Source organism: Balaenoptera borealis (assembly GCF_965194805.1).
Source record: "Balaenoptera borealis genome assembly, chromosome: 13".
Classification (NCBI taxonomy): domain Eukaryota; kingdom Metazoa; phylum Chordata; class Mammalia; order Artiodactyla; family Balaenopteridae; genus Balaenoptera; species Balaenoptera borealis.
Window position 1 is genome coordinate 65,003,880 of NC_138870.1, and position 16,963 is coordinate 65,020,842.

Consider the following 16,963-nt stretch of genomic DNA (forward strand, 5'->3'; position numbering starts at 1 on the left):
TACAGGAATGACTTCCAGAAGAGTTCATAATTTACTTGGAGCTAGCACCTCTAACGCTATAAACGGTGGTATAAGTTCAAGAACACAGCCCATAACTTTGATCCCAAGATTAGTCATCTCTAATAAAGCAGGTCTGTAATGAAGCTGCTGCTGTGGACAACTTCTTCTCATTCCCCAGGAATCTGCGGAATGGACCTACAGCTGTGATCCAGAGATCACAAAGCCAGAAGAAGCTGACCCAACCATTTCTTAACACCTGGACAGCTTGTGAACAGACCCTGGGTCATTGTTGCTGAAAGCAACTCCCATTTCCATGCATTGCTTGACAGCAGAAAGAACCAAAAAGGTACAGACCGATTCTTTCATCCTTCTTTGTCTCCCATATTTCACGAAGGTGCCTTCAAGAATCTTGTTTGCATCAAGAATCTTAGATTCGCATTAAGAATCTTAGATTCAAGGAAGTCTAAATATTTAGTTTTAGGTTTTCCAGTCTCTCCAATTAGAAGGAAGATAAAAGGGAGCTTGAGAAAGCTAAAGCTAACTTTCAATATCCAGCATATATGGGTGGTATTTATTTATGTGTGTGTGAAAATATATGTATTTGTATCATGTATGTATGTATTTATACCATATAAAGCATAACTGTGCCTTATATATTTGTACTGTGTGTGTATAGTACTTAATTAACTTGTAACTGAAATGATAAAGTAGTCTTAAAGCTCTTAGGAAAATGACACCTATAGGAAGAAAAAATATATTTATAGTTAGCTCTACTTGTAGCTAAAGAGGATATAGAGAAATGAAGCACTCAAAGCTGACTTTCTGTGTGGCTTAATACTTAATGCATTTATACATAAAACACATGCTAATTTTTAAGAAAAGCTTTCAAAAGTCAATAACCACTACCTTCAGTGGTGCTTTCACTCATTTATTTGTAGATTGTCTTTCTTACTTTCTTATTTTCCCCTTACATCACAGGGACTCTGGCTTAATATAAAGTGCTTGATCTTTGTGAGGTATCAGCTTGCCCTTTTGCTAGTCCTCTCCTTTATGCAGGAATATTAAAATGAATGTAACCACAGTGAGCTAATTTTTACCTAATTTCCTAATCCTAGGGAGCAAGACAAGGGAATGTAGTTTGACCTCAATAAAACAAAATGTATTTGTACCTAATTTCCTAATCCTAGGGAGCAAGACAAGGGAATGTAGTTTGACCTCAATAAAACAAAATGTATTGTACTAATGGCATACTAGAGAAAATCCATTAAAGTTGTTTCAGATGATAAAAAATTGTTGAGATTTTCAGACCATATTAAGGTTTTTTAGTATAAAATAACTCTAATTTTCTTATCATTGGAATAAAATTAAAGTGCGGGTGTTTTAAAATTTATTTATTTTTGGCTCCGTTGGGTCTTCATCACTGCGCGTGGGCTTTTGTTGCGGCGAGCGGGGGCTCCTCTTCATTGTAGTGCACGTGCTTCTCATTGCGGTGGCTTCTCTTTGCAGAGCACAGGCTCTAGGCGCAGGGGCTTCAGTAGTTGTGGCACACAGGCTCAGTAGTTGTGGCTCGCGGGCTCTAGAGCACAGGCTCAGTAGTTGTGACACATGGGCTTAGTTGCTCTGCGGCATGTGGGATCTTCCTGGACCAGGGCTCTAACCCGTGTCCCCTTCATTGGTAGGCAGATTCTTAACCACTGCGCCACCAGGGAGGTCCTAAAGTGCACTTCTTTTCTCATTTGTCTCGTCGGAAAAAAAGTACAAGGGTTTGGGTTAACCACGCTACTGAACTGAATATGTAAGAATGCAAGTGAAGCTTTTTAATTTGCGTGGGCAATTCATCCAGGAGACAGATTCGTTTGAGGCTATTCTTTATCAGTATTTTTTGAGCCTAGGGAAACAGTACATCGGAGAAGGAAGACTCATGTTTGAAGAGTAAAGGTTCCCAGATGTCTCAGATAAAAACAAATGAACAATCATAAATATTAGTAACTTTTTATAAAATGAGGCCATAAAACAGATTGGGAAGGAATGCTTTGTGGTTGTTGCCACTGGGGGGGTATTTTTAATGGGCTTTTCTACTCAACAGGAGATAAAGGCCATATTTAGCTCCCTTCTCCTGACTAAGAGAGTGTTTCAAGCACCCTTTCCTCACTGCAAGCCAAGAATATGCATCAGGAAGACCCACAACAGAAGGCTGTCAGAGCTAGACAGAGAAAAGCCATTCTGGGTTAATAAATAATTCGTGGCAAGCATTTTACAGAGCACGAGGAAATATACTTAGGGATAAAAAATGGATACATAATTTTAAGTCCAGTCAACTTTCAGCAAGTCCATAAATGGAGATTGAAGATGATATCCTGATGCAAAGAAGTGACATCCCAGAACAGGGCAACATATGGCTAGGAAATGGGGGACACGGTGGAAGAAACTGGCTAGCTAGCTGTTTAAAATTCTCTCCCTTGGTATTTCACTTTTCTAAATTTCACCCCCCCCCCTTGCATGTGACCAAGTTCCGGCCAATGGCATGTGGATAAAAGGAATGCGTGCCATTTTCAGGCTTAGCTCATACTCCTCGCATGAGAACATGCAGATCCTTCTCAAGTTTTGCCTATTGGCTGGTCTGCATCTAGAGATTCCAGTAAAGGCTCTGACATTTAGCCTCTACATTAGAGCCCCAAAGGGCCACCAGTTGGAAGGAGCCTGGTCCTTCAATGATTGTGTGGAGTGGACCACCCTGCCATCTCACTGAATCTACATTGATGGTGACCTGAACAAGAAAGACACCCTTATTGGTTTAAGGCACTTACAATCTGTTGGTTGTTCATTGCAACAATCAGCCTAACTAATAAATCACACAAGAGGAACAGCAGAACTTGAAAAATGCAAGAAAAGGTGTTCAGACCAAAATACAGAATAGAAACTAGAATAGAATAGAGACGTACCAATAAGGATTTCCTGGCAGAAATCCTTAGATACTGTTTACCATGGCAAACTATGAAATTTGGTCAAATTTATTCTAAAATTTTCATTTTTTTTAGGTTTACTTATTCTCTCTTGACTTTTTGTATTCCCTAAAGTGTTCTAAGTTAAAGACCCTCTCCAGGTTTTGTCAAATTCCCTGAGGTGAGGTTCTGATGCCCCAAGTAGATAATATTTTTTTGATATACTCTGTACAGTATTATGAATGCATGCTATGATGCTATCAAAATCATTAATTCATTCATTCAGTCACTCAATCAACAAACAAAAAATGAGCAACATATGTGCTGGGTGTAGTGGTTGGGTAGGTGGGAGAGAAGGAATTCTTCCTTGCACGGGTGGTGACCCGAGGACTCCACCTGTGTTCCACACCCCTTTATTAGGAATCCTTTTCAATTCAATGCAGCATCTTGAATGGTTGCTTCTGAGTCAGAACTTTGCTCACTTTACCCTAAGATACTCACATCTTAGACACTCAGCAGTTTCACACAAAAAAACAAAAAACAGGGCTTCCCTGGTGGCGCAGTGGTTGAGAATCTGCCTGCCAATGCAGGGGACACGGGTTCGAGCCCTGGTCTGGGAAGATCCCACATGCCGCGGAGCAACTGGGCCCGTGAGCCACAATTACTGAGCCTGAGCATCTGGAGTCTGTGCTCCGCAACAAGAGAGGCCGCGAGAGTGAGAGGCCCGCACACCGCGATGAAGAGTGGCCCCTGCTCGCCGCAACTAGAGAAAGCCCTCGCACAGAAACGAAGACCCAACACAGCCATAAATAAATAAATAAATAAATAAATAAATAAATAAAAAGACATCAGATTTTAAAAAAACAAAAACAAAAAACCCACAAAGAATGTAAAGATGAGATTTCAGTGAAAAGCAAAGTAAAGGTTGGTAACCTCAGTTTTCATCATGATTTTTGGGTTTTCCCATGTTATTAGTCCCTGTAGATTATTATACCTACTTGAGTAAAACAGCTAAGCTGAGTTACCTATGCCTTTGAGGTTTGGGATTTACAAATAGGATGTTTATTGGTTCTGAGTAAGAAGGCAAGTCAGAGGAAAATATCTTTCATACAGGTTTATAAATATTTTCTTTCAAGTCCAAATGTTGGAGCAGCAATTGTGATGCAGACATTTTTGAATGTGAAATTGAGCTTTTGTTGCTTGAAAAGAAGAACGAGTCACTTTTTATACAAATAACCAAGCAAAGCACCAAGAATCTTGATACAGAATCAGCAAATCAGTTTTTACACAAGCGCTTCTCCCCCCAACAAAATCACATAATTTTTCTTCTTTAAAGCCAATATTAGTTAGATTTCCCTTTGACTTGTACTAGTGTTTTCCTCCAATGTCTTTACTAAAAAGAAGCATTTCTTTATATATTCTAATTATCCTTGCTTACGTTTTTTTTTTTTTTAATTGGGGTATAGTTGTTTTACAATGTTGTGTTAGTTTCTACTGTACAGCGAAATGAAGTAGAGTTCCCTGTGCTATACAGCAGGTTCTTATTAGTTATCTATTTTATACATATTAGTGTATATATGTCAATCCCAATCTCCCTTGCTTACGGTTTTTCTCACTAAAATTTGTTTTATGTTCTTTATGTAGATTACATTTAAAAATTCAGTTTCTTGACTAAATATATTTATTGAACACTGTGCCAGGAATGTGCTAATGACCACAAAAAAGTTATGATTTTTGCCTCATGGAACAGGGATGATGATATTCATCAAAGAATCAAGCAAATACATTCAAATGACTACTTCGATAAGTATAATAAAAGAGAAACACATGAAAAAAGTGAAACCTGGTGAATGAGCTAAGTGAGACCTTTCCTGTAGGATGTGATCACAGAGCTGAAATCTGAAGGAAGGGTTGAGTTTTCCTAACCAGTTGGGAGGTGGGGTACATCTATGGGTAGGAGATGGAGATAGATTTTCAGTGTGTTTGAAGTCCTGGAGATGGAAGGAAATGAGGACTGTTGGAGAAGTTGCAGGGAGGGGCATATGGTGGATGGCAGAGAGGGGAGATGGAAGCAGGGGAGTCCCTGGAAGGAAAAGACTTACGAGATCATGAGGTACCAGAGGGTGGAGGCACAAGGTTGTTTTTTACCCCAATAATAATTAAAAGCCATTGACAGAATTAAGAAGGGAATTGGGGGTGGAGGGTCCATTTAAAATGATATAATTTGTCTATGGTTTATTTTTTCAGTTCAAGCTACTACTTGTTAGAAAATTATAGTATTTCCTGTTGTTACATACAGTGAAACACACCAAAGTACCCAAATAGGAGCTACCCCAGACATAAAAATAGGGTTGATTTTACTCTCCACAGGAGCAAGAATGTATTCTCTTTTCAGAAACAACAGGATTCTGAAATGAAGTATGAAGCTATAATTTGTACATACTGAAACCTTCCCAAAAGCAGAGATAAATCAATCTATTCTAAAAGTATAAATTGCTTACTTGAAGGACCTTTGAGGTCTTTTCATTATCACCTTGGGTAAGACCCTTCATCTTGAAGGGAGATTGAGTGTTGTGTTTAGGAAAACACTTTGAAGATGGTAATGTTATATTCCCAGTGGATTGAAAGCTACAGTTTCCATTAAATTATGTAAAATATATCAGAGAAACTTAATGTTCATGGTGATCTATACCCATAGATTAAAGTTTGTTGGTACATGTGCAATAAAGAGATTGAATAATGAATTATTTCTTGATATTTCACATAAAAAGAAAGGGACTTTTATCAGTTACCGTAGTGTCTAGACCAAAAATGTAATCATGGATTGGAAGGATAGCATTGGTGTGATTTCTGCTAGGCAGAGGCAGTGGAGGGTTTCATTTCTCTGAGAGTTTCTGCCTTAGAGAAGGACACTTGGCTGATAACAGGGACGGCAGTTTGGTGAAAGTGATGTCTTCAATCTAATGCCTTATCTGTTACAAAGCAGGTGGCCTTCAGTGCTTGGGAACACCATGGCAGTGAGTCTGACGAAGAACCAAAGGGAAGAATGTGATGCTATTAGGACAGTCTGGAGTTGTATGCACAACCAAGAGATGATTGTTCTTTCTTATTTTTTGAGCATTGATTTATATGTTTAGTGCATAGCTTTTCTTGTTCTCTAATTTATATTTCTTGATTCTATCTTTCCTAGAATTCTGTTGTCATCTATGCAAATAAGGAGCTTATGTTTTTCATGAAAATGACTTTTCCAGAACTTGTCACCCCACCAGGAGTAGACATCTCCTATTTGTGCTGTTTGAGAAGGGGCGTGTGTTCAACGTCACCTTTGGATGGGCTCTTAGTTTCTTGACAGACTTCATCCTGTGGGGCGTTTTACTCATTCATCGCAGTAGGTTCCCCTCCTACATTCAAGGGCTCATCTCTCTCTCTCTCTTTGATAATTTTAAGGTGTTATCAGAGAAAAATACTGGTTCCTTTCCTATAAGGTTTGTATTAAGTTCAGACACATGGAATCCTAGCCTTCCTAAATTGAATAAAATCTTGGAGGTCATCTCATTCAACCTCCTAGTTTTAAGAATTTGAAGTAAATAAGGTTTTAGTATATACTGCCTAATGAAAAGACTTATGAACTTGAAGCCAGAAAAACTTGTTTGTGATCCATTCATTCACACTGTCTACTGTTTGCCTGGCCCTTAGTCTACACAGTGCTTGGCAGTGAGGATATTAAGGGAAGACAGTAATGATCTCTGTTTTCAAGAAGCCAAAAACTAATGAATAAGAAAGACACACTAATCTGTAATTTGTATAGACAAATTATATAAACAGAGACACTGTTTCCTTATCTTTTAATTGGCAATAACAATAACAACGATAATCTCTTAGCATTAGACTGGGGAGGAGGGAAAAACAAACAAGGTGGACAGAAGGTCCTTTACAAATCCCCTTTGTTTCTAAGACAGGGGAGGGAACTGAAGAACAGACCTGGGCAGGGTTGATAAGGAAGAGCAGGTGGTCTCTCACCCCACCTTCTGTAGAAAGTAGAGAAAAGATTGCCACTGAATTTCAAGCCTCTTCTCCCTGAGCCTCTGGCCTCTGGCTAAAGCTAGGGTTTTTTTAGTGCTATGCTTTGGAAGTTTGTTTGGGGGAAAGACCATTGGTTTTGCTGTAAAAGGAGCTGAGCTGAGTTTGAATCCTGATTGCACCTATTAGCTGTTTGACTTTGGGCAAGCTTTAGTATTTCCTGAACTCTGTTTTTTTCATCAGTAGAATGGGGTGTTAGGGCATCAGTACGCTTTGGCTAGAAGAAAGATATATAAATCATTTCTTTCAGGATTAATCTTTTACCTAAATGAAGTTAGTTGAGTGGTGTGATTTGAGAGAAGGCCTAAAATATCATTCAGTATTTCTCAAAATGCCACCAGTTATGGGGTATAAAATCATACAAACAATGGAAAACTCTTTTCTTATAAAGTAAATATGCACCTACTTTTTAATTCAGATTGACCCAAAAGATGAAGACATATGTCCACACAAAAATTTCTCCATGAATGTTCAGAGCAGTTTTATTCAGATTAGCCTCAAATTGTAAACAACACAAATGTCTATTAACAAGTGAATGGATAAACAAACTGTGGTATATCCATGCAATGGAGTACTACTCAGCAATAAAAAAGGGAATGAACAGCTGAATGCATTTGCAGCAACATGGATAAACCTCAAAAATACTATGCAAAGTGGAAGAAGCCAGATACTAAAAAAATATATACTGTATGACTCTTTATATGAACTTGAAAAATAGCCAAAACTAATCTCTAGTGATAGAACTTAGAGAAGTGGTTATTTATGGGAAGGTTAGAATCTACTGGAAGGTAACATGAGGAAACTTTCTGTTGTGGTCTAAATCTTCGCTGGAGTGGTGGTTACATGAGTGTATATAATATCAAAACTCTTCAAATTTTGCCCTTAAGACCTGTGTTTTTTATGTAATGTACTTTATGTATGTCAAGTTTACCTCAATAAAAATATGTCTACCAATTAAAGATCCATTCAACTTGGCAAGTTAAATCAACTTGGTGAGTTAAAGAAGAGTTAAGCAAGAAGCATAGTGATCATTCCCTTCTTAGTGTGAATTAATTTATTGCTAATTGCTTTGTTGACCAAGGGCAGGTTTAGAATTGGAAACATCTCTGTTGAGGGTAATCTTGGAGGTAGGGAGTCATACTGAAACTCTGAAAACAGATCTTGCAATTTAATAAGTGTATGGCTCTAAAGACCAGCCTAAAATATATTTGGAGTGATTGGTCTCATCTGAGATGGTGCATGTCTGCCAGGAGAATGAGCTCCTCGGATCATCAGTTACAGGGAGCATAATTGACTGAGGTCCCCAGATGTGGAGCTCTGAAATTCATCACCAAGTTTGTGCTGAGGCCACGCCTCCTACAGGCTGCTCTCAGCCAGTGACTGAGCTCTCCTGGGTTACTAAGGCAAGCCTATCCCTGGGAGATGTGGGACTCCTCTGACAGGTAACTTTGGCTTGAGGCCCTTCCTACCCACCTCCTATTCTCCCCGCACCCACCTCCCATGGCCCTGCCAAACTTTCCTTAGAAGATACTGCACAGTAAGACACGTCCCTCCAACCTTCCTCCCTCCCTTCTCTCTCCTCCCTCTCCACTCGGGCAGACCTGCATCAAGGTTTTACTGCCTTCCCAGCATCTTCCCATTTTCTCTTACAGGTAGGTCTCTAATAAATTTCTTAAATGTCATTCTGTCTTAATATCTGCTTCTTGAAAGGTCTGACTAAAAACATCCGTGTTATGTACGTACATTGGGTGGAGGAAGGCAATCGGAATCATGCAGCATCTTCTAACCATACCCGACCCTGCTGGCCCATCTCTGCTGGATAACCACGGGTTTACAGAATCAGGCTTCAGACACCCTGACAACATTATAAAACAGTCGCTAAGCCCTCTCATGCTCCTTTTTACAATAAATCTGTAGCAGAAGGCACGGAAAAGCTGTAGCTAAAGAACAGTTCTTATGCTGTTCATGATACTGAATTAAAGCTAAACTTCCGCCTGCTTTAAATCTTGCCTAATTTTTTCAGGCCTTGTGTTAGCTTCTGTAGTTGTAGAGTGTGGCTTTATTATGATATAGCATAAATCTAACTCTGACTTACGTGTACCTCTAGATTTTTTCCTTAATAGATAAACCCATTAACAACTTCAACCATTAAAAGAAGAATCAAAGTAAATGTAAGGGTTTAGTGATCTCTGGGAATATATAATAGAGAAACCTGGGGATATTTTATTTTTGAAGCAAGAGATTTGTCACTTGAAATTTGATTTTATGAAGATACATTATTTCTCTCTGAGAATAAAATTTAAAAGTCCCCTTATAGGATAACGTTTGAGTGAGATGATTTTGGTACACAGAATATTAAGGGTAGAGCTTGCTTTAGGATTATTCATTAACAAGATATTTTAAAATATACTCTTCTTTTTCCAAGTTGTGAGGTGATGCCTACTGAATCTAATGACTTGATTTAATCCCCTCAGAAGATTTGGGGCAGGTTGGAGTTAATCCTGTCAGAGACCATGGTCTAAAACAATGTGAGAACTCTATCATTAAGTAAGAATGATTTGTGCTTTAGTAGAAAGGGCTCTCTTTACAAGGAGACTTGAGTGTATGTAAAATATTTCTGGAAAGATACATTCAAAGCTGTCAACACTGATTGCTACAGAGGACTAGGACAGAGACCTGGGCTTGATAGGAAATTTACACTTTGTATACTATAACCCCGTTTGCTATTTTTTAAAAAAATTAAACCATGTGAATATCTTGCTTTTTAATAAATAAAAAATGTTCAAATAAAATCTAGGACATGCAACAAAGGACATAATAGGGATGTAATTTTGGTGAATTTGGCTTACAGTTACAAATGGAGATCAGAAAAAAATGAGTAAGTGACTGGATGGACACCTTCCTGCTAACCTTTAGAAGAAAGAGTGTGACTATTGCAAGAGAACCAAGAAGGGGATTGTTCCGTTATGATATATTTCAAAAGACTTTATACAAATCATGGTTGTAATTCTGTAACTGAGTCATCTGGTGTCTGCTGGTGATTCATAACTTACTGGATACTCTGGTTAAAATGTCAACATCGCTTAGAATGAAAATGCAGAGGTATCAAAGAGAGAAATGCAATATTTTGGGGAAATCAGCAGACCATTACTCTGTGACCAAGCTCTGTTAAGTGAGCATGATCTCATAGTTTTTTGCAGTATATGAGATTGTGATTAATATCATGCATGATGAAAGCTAATGCTCTGTATTTCTATTCATGATTCTATAACCACAGATTTTTTTTTAATTAACATGAAAACACACAGGATGAATTTTAAAGGATGCTTACACACTGAGAAGCAACTTTATTAAATGGGGTTCCATGTTTGTTTTCTTTCATCAGGTTCCAGAAATCCTGTTAATTTTAGAAATCAACAGCTGATCTTTTAAAAAACCAACAAAAGGATCTAAAAATCCAGCTGTGTTCTCTTTTGCTTTTCTATTTCCCATTGGAACTAAACTGCAAAATTGTATGATTCATAGAGCAGGATGCAATTCAACTGGTTCTCTCACCACCCTGGTATAGATCCAGTGGGGAAGGCCTTGAACATGGACGAGAAGATTCTCTTAGTAAATCTGTAACTCATTGACTGTAGCAAATTTGCCCCTAATCTCTTTGTGCCTCATTTTCTTACCTCTCTCTCCATTTTCTAGAGCATTTGTGAAATTAATGAGATGATAGATTATCGAGAAAGTGTTTTAAATTCTTAGGGAAACATGTAATCTGTGAAGTGAGTAGAATGGTAGCCCCCCGAAAGCTACATCTACCCAGAACCTGTGAGTGAGAGCTTATTTGCAAAAAAGGTCTTTGCAGATGTATTTAAGTTACAGATCTTGAGATGAGATCATTCTAGATTCCTTTCTGGACTCTAAATCCAACGACAAGTGTACTTATAGAAGACAGAAGAGAACAGGACACAGAGAAGAAGACCATGTGAACATAGAGGCAGAGATTGGCGTAATGTAGCCAAAAGCCAAGGAACACCTGGAGCCACCAGGAGCTGGGAGAGGCCAGGAAGGATTCTTCCCTAAAGCCTTCAGAGGGAATGTGGCTCCACCAACACCTTGATTTCTGACTTCTGGCCTCCAAAACTCCAGAATAACTCTCTAATTTGAAGCCATCGAGTTTGTGGTAATTTGTTATGGCAAACACAGGAAACCAATACCCTCTGATTCTAAGTTATCATTGTTATCTACCTTGATAATGTTATTAAGCTTGTGAGAATTATTTGAAAATTTATAAAAGTGCTACTATAAAGGTGGCATGATGTGTGACAGGTTCTCAAGTGGGGTGATTTTGCTCCCAAGAGACATTTGGCAGCATCTAGAGATGTTTTTGTTGTCATAAGTGGGGGAGGGTGCTATTGGTATCTAGTGGGAAGAGACAGGGTTGCTGCTAAGCGTTCTGCAATACATGGGACAGCCCCCATCCCCAAACGAAGAATTATCCTGCCTACAATGTCAATAGTGCGGAGGCTGAGAAATCCTAATGTGTGAGAAAGCCTAGCACTGTGAGATTAAAACCTTAGCTCTGCCACGAATTTGTGAGCAAGATGATTTACCCCAGGCAATAAAACGTCTTGGAGCTTTTTAGTTTTTTCATCTGTAAAACATGATGACACTAATACCTGCCAGAGCTTTATAAAATTCCAATGAGATAGTGTTGGTCAAAGAATTTTATACTTTGAGATCTTTCATAGTAACGTAGAGGCTTTCATAATTATTATCCCTATATTTCTTTAGTGAAACATGCAAACCTTTGATTTTTTTTAATAGATTTATTTATTTTTATTCATTTATTTTTGTCTGCGTTGGGTCTTCATTTCTGCTTGCAGGCTTTCTCTAGTTGCAGCGAGTGGGGGGCCATTCTTCCTTGCGGTGCATGGGCTTCTCATTGCGGTGGCTTCTCGCGTTGCGGAGCACGGGCTCTAGGCGCGCGGGCTCAGCAGTTGTGGCTCGCGGGCTCTAGAGCGCAGGCTCAGTTAGCTGTGGCGCATGGGCTTAGTTGCTCCGCAGCATGTGGGATCTTCCCGGACCAGGGATTGAACCGGTGTCCCTTGCATTGGCAGGTGGATTCTTAACCACTGCACCACCAGGGAAGTCCCAAACCTTTGATTTTTAATGAATGTAGTTAGGAAGTCCACAATGAATGGATGCACTGAGCCACAGGAGACTTCCTTTTATATGTTTATGATTATTATCTCAAATGTTTATGATTATTATCTCATGGAAATTTCATGACCATTACTGTTTAATGATGTTTTTCAGTGGCAAGGATACTCTGGAAGTATTCATAAAGTTTCTCTGGGGAGCTTATAGTTTATGTCAGATGAATAACAAAACTGAAGCCGGATCGAGTGTTGCACAGATTTAAAGGTGTGTAATAAAAGCAGAGACAGCACTATGTAGCCTTTAGGGTGCTTTTTGCTATATATCATTTCCAATGATTTTGAGGTGGTTAGTTTTATGTGTCAACTTGACTGGGTCATGGGGTGCCCAGATATTTGGTCAGACATTATTCTGGGTGTGTCTGTGAGACTGTTTTTGAATGTCTAACTTTTGGATTGGTAGAATGAGTAAAGCAGATTTCCTTTCCTAACATGGTTGGCCCTCATCAGTAGTTGAAGGTCTGACTAGAATGGAAAGCCTGACCCTCCTGCAAGTAAGAGGGAGCTGCTCCTGCCTTACTGCTTGAGCTGGTATTGATATATCAGTCTTTTCCTGATTTTGGACTAGAATTGAAACATTGGTTCTTCTTGGGTCTCAAGCGTGCAGGCTTTTGGATGGGACCTACACCACTGGTTCTCCTAGGTCTCCAGCTGAAGATCTTGGGACTTCTCAGCCTCTATGATTGCGTGAGCCAATTCCTTATAATAAATCAGTCTCTCTTCCTCTCTCTCATCTATATATAGGATAGAATGGTTCTGTTTCTCTGTGGAACCCTAAGTAATACAGCACCCAACCTTGATAAGTTTTTTAGACTTAAAGTATGGCCCTGAACCAGCAACACTGACGTCACTTGGAAGTTCATTAGAAATGAAGAATCTCAGGTCCTCAGGCCTCAGCCCAGACTTACTGAATCAGAATCTGCATTTTAACAAGATGCCTAGGTGATTTGTATGCATGTTAAATTTGAGAAGCACTTCTTTATTTTGAAGTCTTTGCCTATAATTTGTGTTCCTGAAGAAGAATACAAAAGAACCTTATAATTATTTGACATTAATATTTCAGGAGAGACATAATAGGGAGATTGTAACAAAGGGTTTTCTTTTTTTTTTTTTGCACTTTGCATAACATTTGGTGAATAATTTTGCAAAGACAAGAAGAAAAAATTTTACCTTTGAAATTTGCATTCCTAGAAAATTTCTAGATTTACCAGTTTCTAAATAGTAATATACCACAATTGACATCTGCTTATCCTTAAGCATTAACCAGAAGATTTCTGAAATTAATTTTACAGATAAACCTTATGGATGTCAATGTAAGCAGCTCCAAACATTTTAACATTTATTTAGAGTGGATTTCACAACTGATAAACTATGGCTAGTAGTAACAACCATTTAATAATAATATCTTGGATTTTCTAATACTAAGGCTAACATTTATATAGCACTTTATAATTTTCTAAGTAGCTTCACATACATCAATAACTCATGAGATTCTTTCAACAAGCTTATGAAATAGCTATACGGTATTTCTTCTGAAATACTTTTACAGTTATTCACTTGTATTTTCACCTTTTTCAAGTCAGAAAAGTCAGCATGAATTTAAATTTAATGTGTGTGTATTGACACTGCTCAAATGATTTTATTATTTTCAATTATTTTTAGTTTTATTGCCCAACCAAGGCTAGATTGGTTTGTGGTTGTTGATGACTGAATTTTGCTCAGCTTTCTCTTTGATGTGGCAATGAAATCAATAGCTGTTTCTTTTCTTCTTTTCAGCCCACTTAGCTCCTTTTGTGTGTAATAGCGAAATACCCATGTGTGATTCATTTGACAGTCTCTGCTTCTTATTTCTGGGGAAGTAACTCTACTTAGTAATCATCATCCAAAAGTGGCTAGCTTTTGGGCAAGAGATGAAGTTGCTATTGTATCTGCCTGTCTAGGATTTAATTGTAAGAGAAAATGATATCCTATCACACTGAAATTTTATCTTGCCCAAGGGACGTTTAGGCATGGGAGGTTAACCAAGAGATGTCAAGGGAGCAGCTGATGCAGCTGAGACTGGTTCTCAATTCTAGAGAATTGGGTGGCTGGTGCTTAGAGGAATGACGAGGGCTAGAAGGTACTTGTCTTTTGGTTTAGATAAGACAGTATTACTCTGAATACAGGAAATAAACTGCCAGTTTAGAATATTGCATTATAATACTTGGCATTTGGAAGAGCTTCATAATGCAAGAAATGAGGAAATTACTTTTTGGTAGTTATTCTACTTCACAGATACATTTATATAATTTTTAGAATACATCAGTGTCTAATGAGGCAAGATGATTTGAGGGAAGCAGGAGAATCACTGCTATGAGATAAAACCTGTTTAAAAATTTTATTATAATAATCTATGTGAGCAACATCTCGTTGATTTTTAAGGAAGATTTGAAATTCCCTGGTGGATTTTTTTTTAATATAATTTATAAATGTAAGATTGTGTCAGCAATTAGGCTGATTACTCAAAATTTATATTTCTTTGTAAAACTAGTTAACTGTTCACAAGGTTAGAGTGGAATGAAAAAGAATTTGTTTTTAAGAATGTAAAACCATAAAAGCAAAGGGCAGGGAGACAAGGAGAGCTGATATAGAAACATAGACTCATTCCATGCATAATTAAACAAAATTAACTCTTTGATAGAGAACATGAAATTGCTAATTATTGCTAATAATGAGAAAACTTCAACTTTTCAACATTTACCATTACAATCACTTAGCTTCTATCATAACCCCTCCAATTTCTCTCCCTATAAGTTTCTTCCTCCCTGCTTTCAAGCAAGTAGAGATTGTTGCATCTTGATTACAAGAGAATCTAGCTTGATCCTCTGAGTCACCACTTCATGTTGCTCTGTTCTTTCCCTGCCAAAATTATCTGTCTGGTCTCCACATCCAGGGACACTGTTCAATGTTTCCTCTTAACATATTTCATATAAGTAAAAGCACCTAGGAAATAGTTGGCACTTAAATATTTGTACCTTTTGCTTTGTATAAAATCCAAGGGCTTATTTTTAGACTCTTTGTGTCCTCTTATCTTTCCATGACATTTAATACTGTTGACTTCCAACTGGTTGAATTTCTCTTTAGGTTTTCCATGTTCTCTCTCTTTACAAAGTTCTCTGTTACACTGACATTAATTTCCATTTCCAAGTCAACAGTACATGACTGTCTTTTTGATCATACAGGCATACCACGTTTCATTGTGATTTGCTTTATTGTGCTTCCCAGGTATTTTGTTTTTGACAAGTTGAAGGTTTGCAGCAACTAAGCGTCCAGAAAGTCTACTGGTGCCATTTTACCAACAACATTTGCTCATTTTGTGTCTCTGGGTCTCACTTTGGTAATTCTCTAAATATTTCAAACTTTTAAAAGTATTATATTTATGATGGTGATCTGTGATCTTTGATGTGACTACTGCATAAAGATTACAATTTGCTGAAGGCTCAGGTGATGGTTAGCCTTTTTTAACAATAAAGTGTTCTTTAATTGAGGTATATGCACTACTTTTTAAACATAATGCTATTGCACACTAAGAAAACTACAGTATGGTGTAAACATAACTTTTCTGTGCACTGGGAAACCAAAAAATTGGTGTAACTTGCTTTATTGCAATATTTGCTTTACTGCGAATCTGCAGTATCTCTGAGGTGCCTGTACTTTCTTTGACTTCTTTTCTTAAACATTTAAAAATTTATTTATTTATTTATTTATTTTTGGCTGCATTGGGTCTTTGTTGCTGCGTGTGGGCTTTCTCTAGTTGCAGCGAGCGGGGGCTACTCTTCATTGCGGTGCGCGGGCTTCTCACTGCGGTGGCTTCTCTTGTTGCAGAGCATGGGCTCTAGGCGCGCGGGCTTCAGTAGTTGTGGCACGTGGGCTCAGTAGTTGTGGTGCATGGGCTTAGTTGCTCCGCGTCATGTGGGATCTTCCTGGACCAGGAATTGAACCTGTGTCCCCTGCGTTGGCAGGCGGATTCTTAACCACTGCGCTACCAGGGAAGTCCCATCTTTGACTCTTTGATGACACATCTTTTTCACCCCACTCTTTATTTACCCTTAATGAGCACATCCATGAGGCTATAATCCCCTAAGAAGTAAAAGACTCTCAACTTTGTACAGTAACTTCTAATTTTTAACCATGCTCTATTTTTTAAAATTTCCAACTCTCCAATAGATACTTCCATTTGGATATTCTACTGTTAAAAAGCTGAAAATCAATGTTTCTTAAAGTGAATTAATCATCTCACTTAAACCAGCTACATTTGCTTAACTTTCACTTGTTCATGGCATCAGTATTATTCTCATCATTCAGATTTAAAACTTGGTTTCACACTTTATTTTTTCTTTCCATATTTTATTTTTGGTCTATTAAGAAGCCTAATCAGTTTCTATGTTCAGTAAAGTGGTTTTTTTGGGGTCAATTATGCCTTTTAAAATTATTTATTTTTTATTGAATTATAGTTGATGTACCATATTATACATTACAGGTGTACAGTATAGGGATTCACAATTTTTAAAGGTTATACTCCATTTATAGTTATTATAAAATATTGGCTATATTTTCTGTGCTGTACAATATATCCTTGTAGCTTATTTTATACATAGTAGTTTGTACCTCTTAATCCTTTATCCCTAACTTGGCCCTCCTTCTTTCCCAATCCCCACTGATAACCACTAATTTGTTCTCTATATCTGTGAG

The 16,963-nt window shown here is 37.9% G+C and overlaps 1 protein-coding gene across 7 annotated transcripts in view; it reads left to right on the forward strand.

The window, feature by feature from the left end:
* NAV3 (neuron navigator 3) overlaps positions 1-16,963 on the forward strand; it is a 1,129,181-nt gene that overhangs the window by 252,272 nt on the left and 859,946 nt on the right. For all 7 annotated transcript variants that reach the window (XM_082351536.1, XM_082351537.1, XM_082351530.1 and 4 more), the window contains one exon: positions 179-346. The gene's annotated coding sequence lies outside the window, so the exon portion shown is untranslated. The remainder of the gene's footprint in view (positions 1-178; positions 347-16,963) is intronic.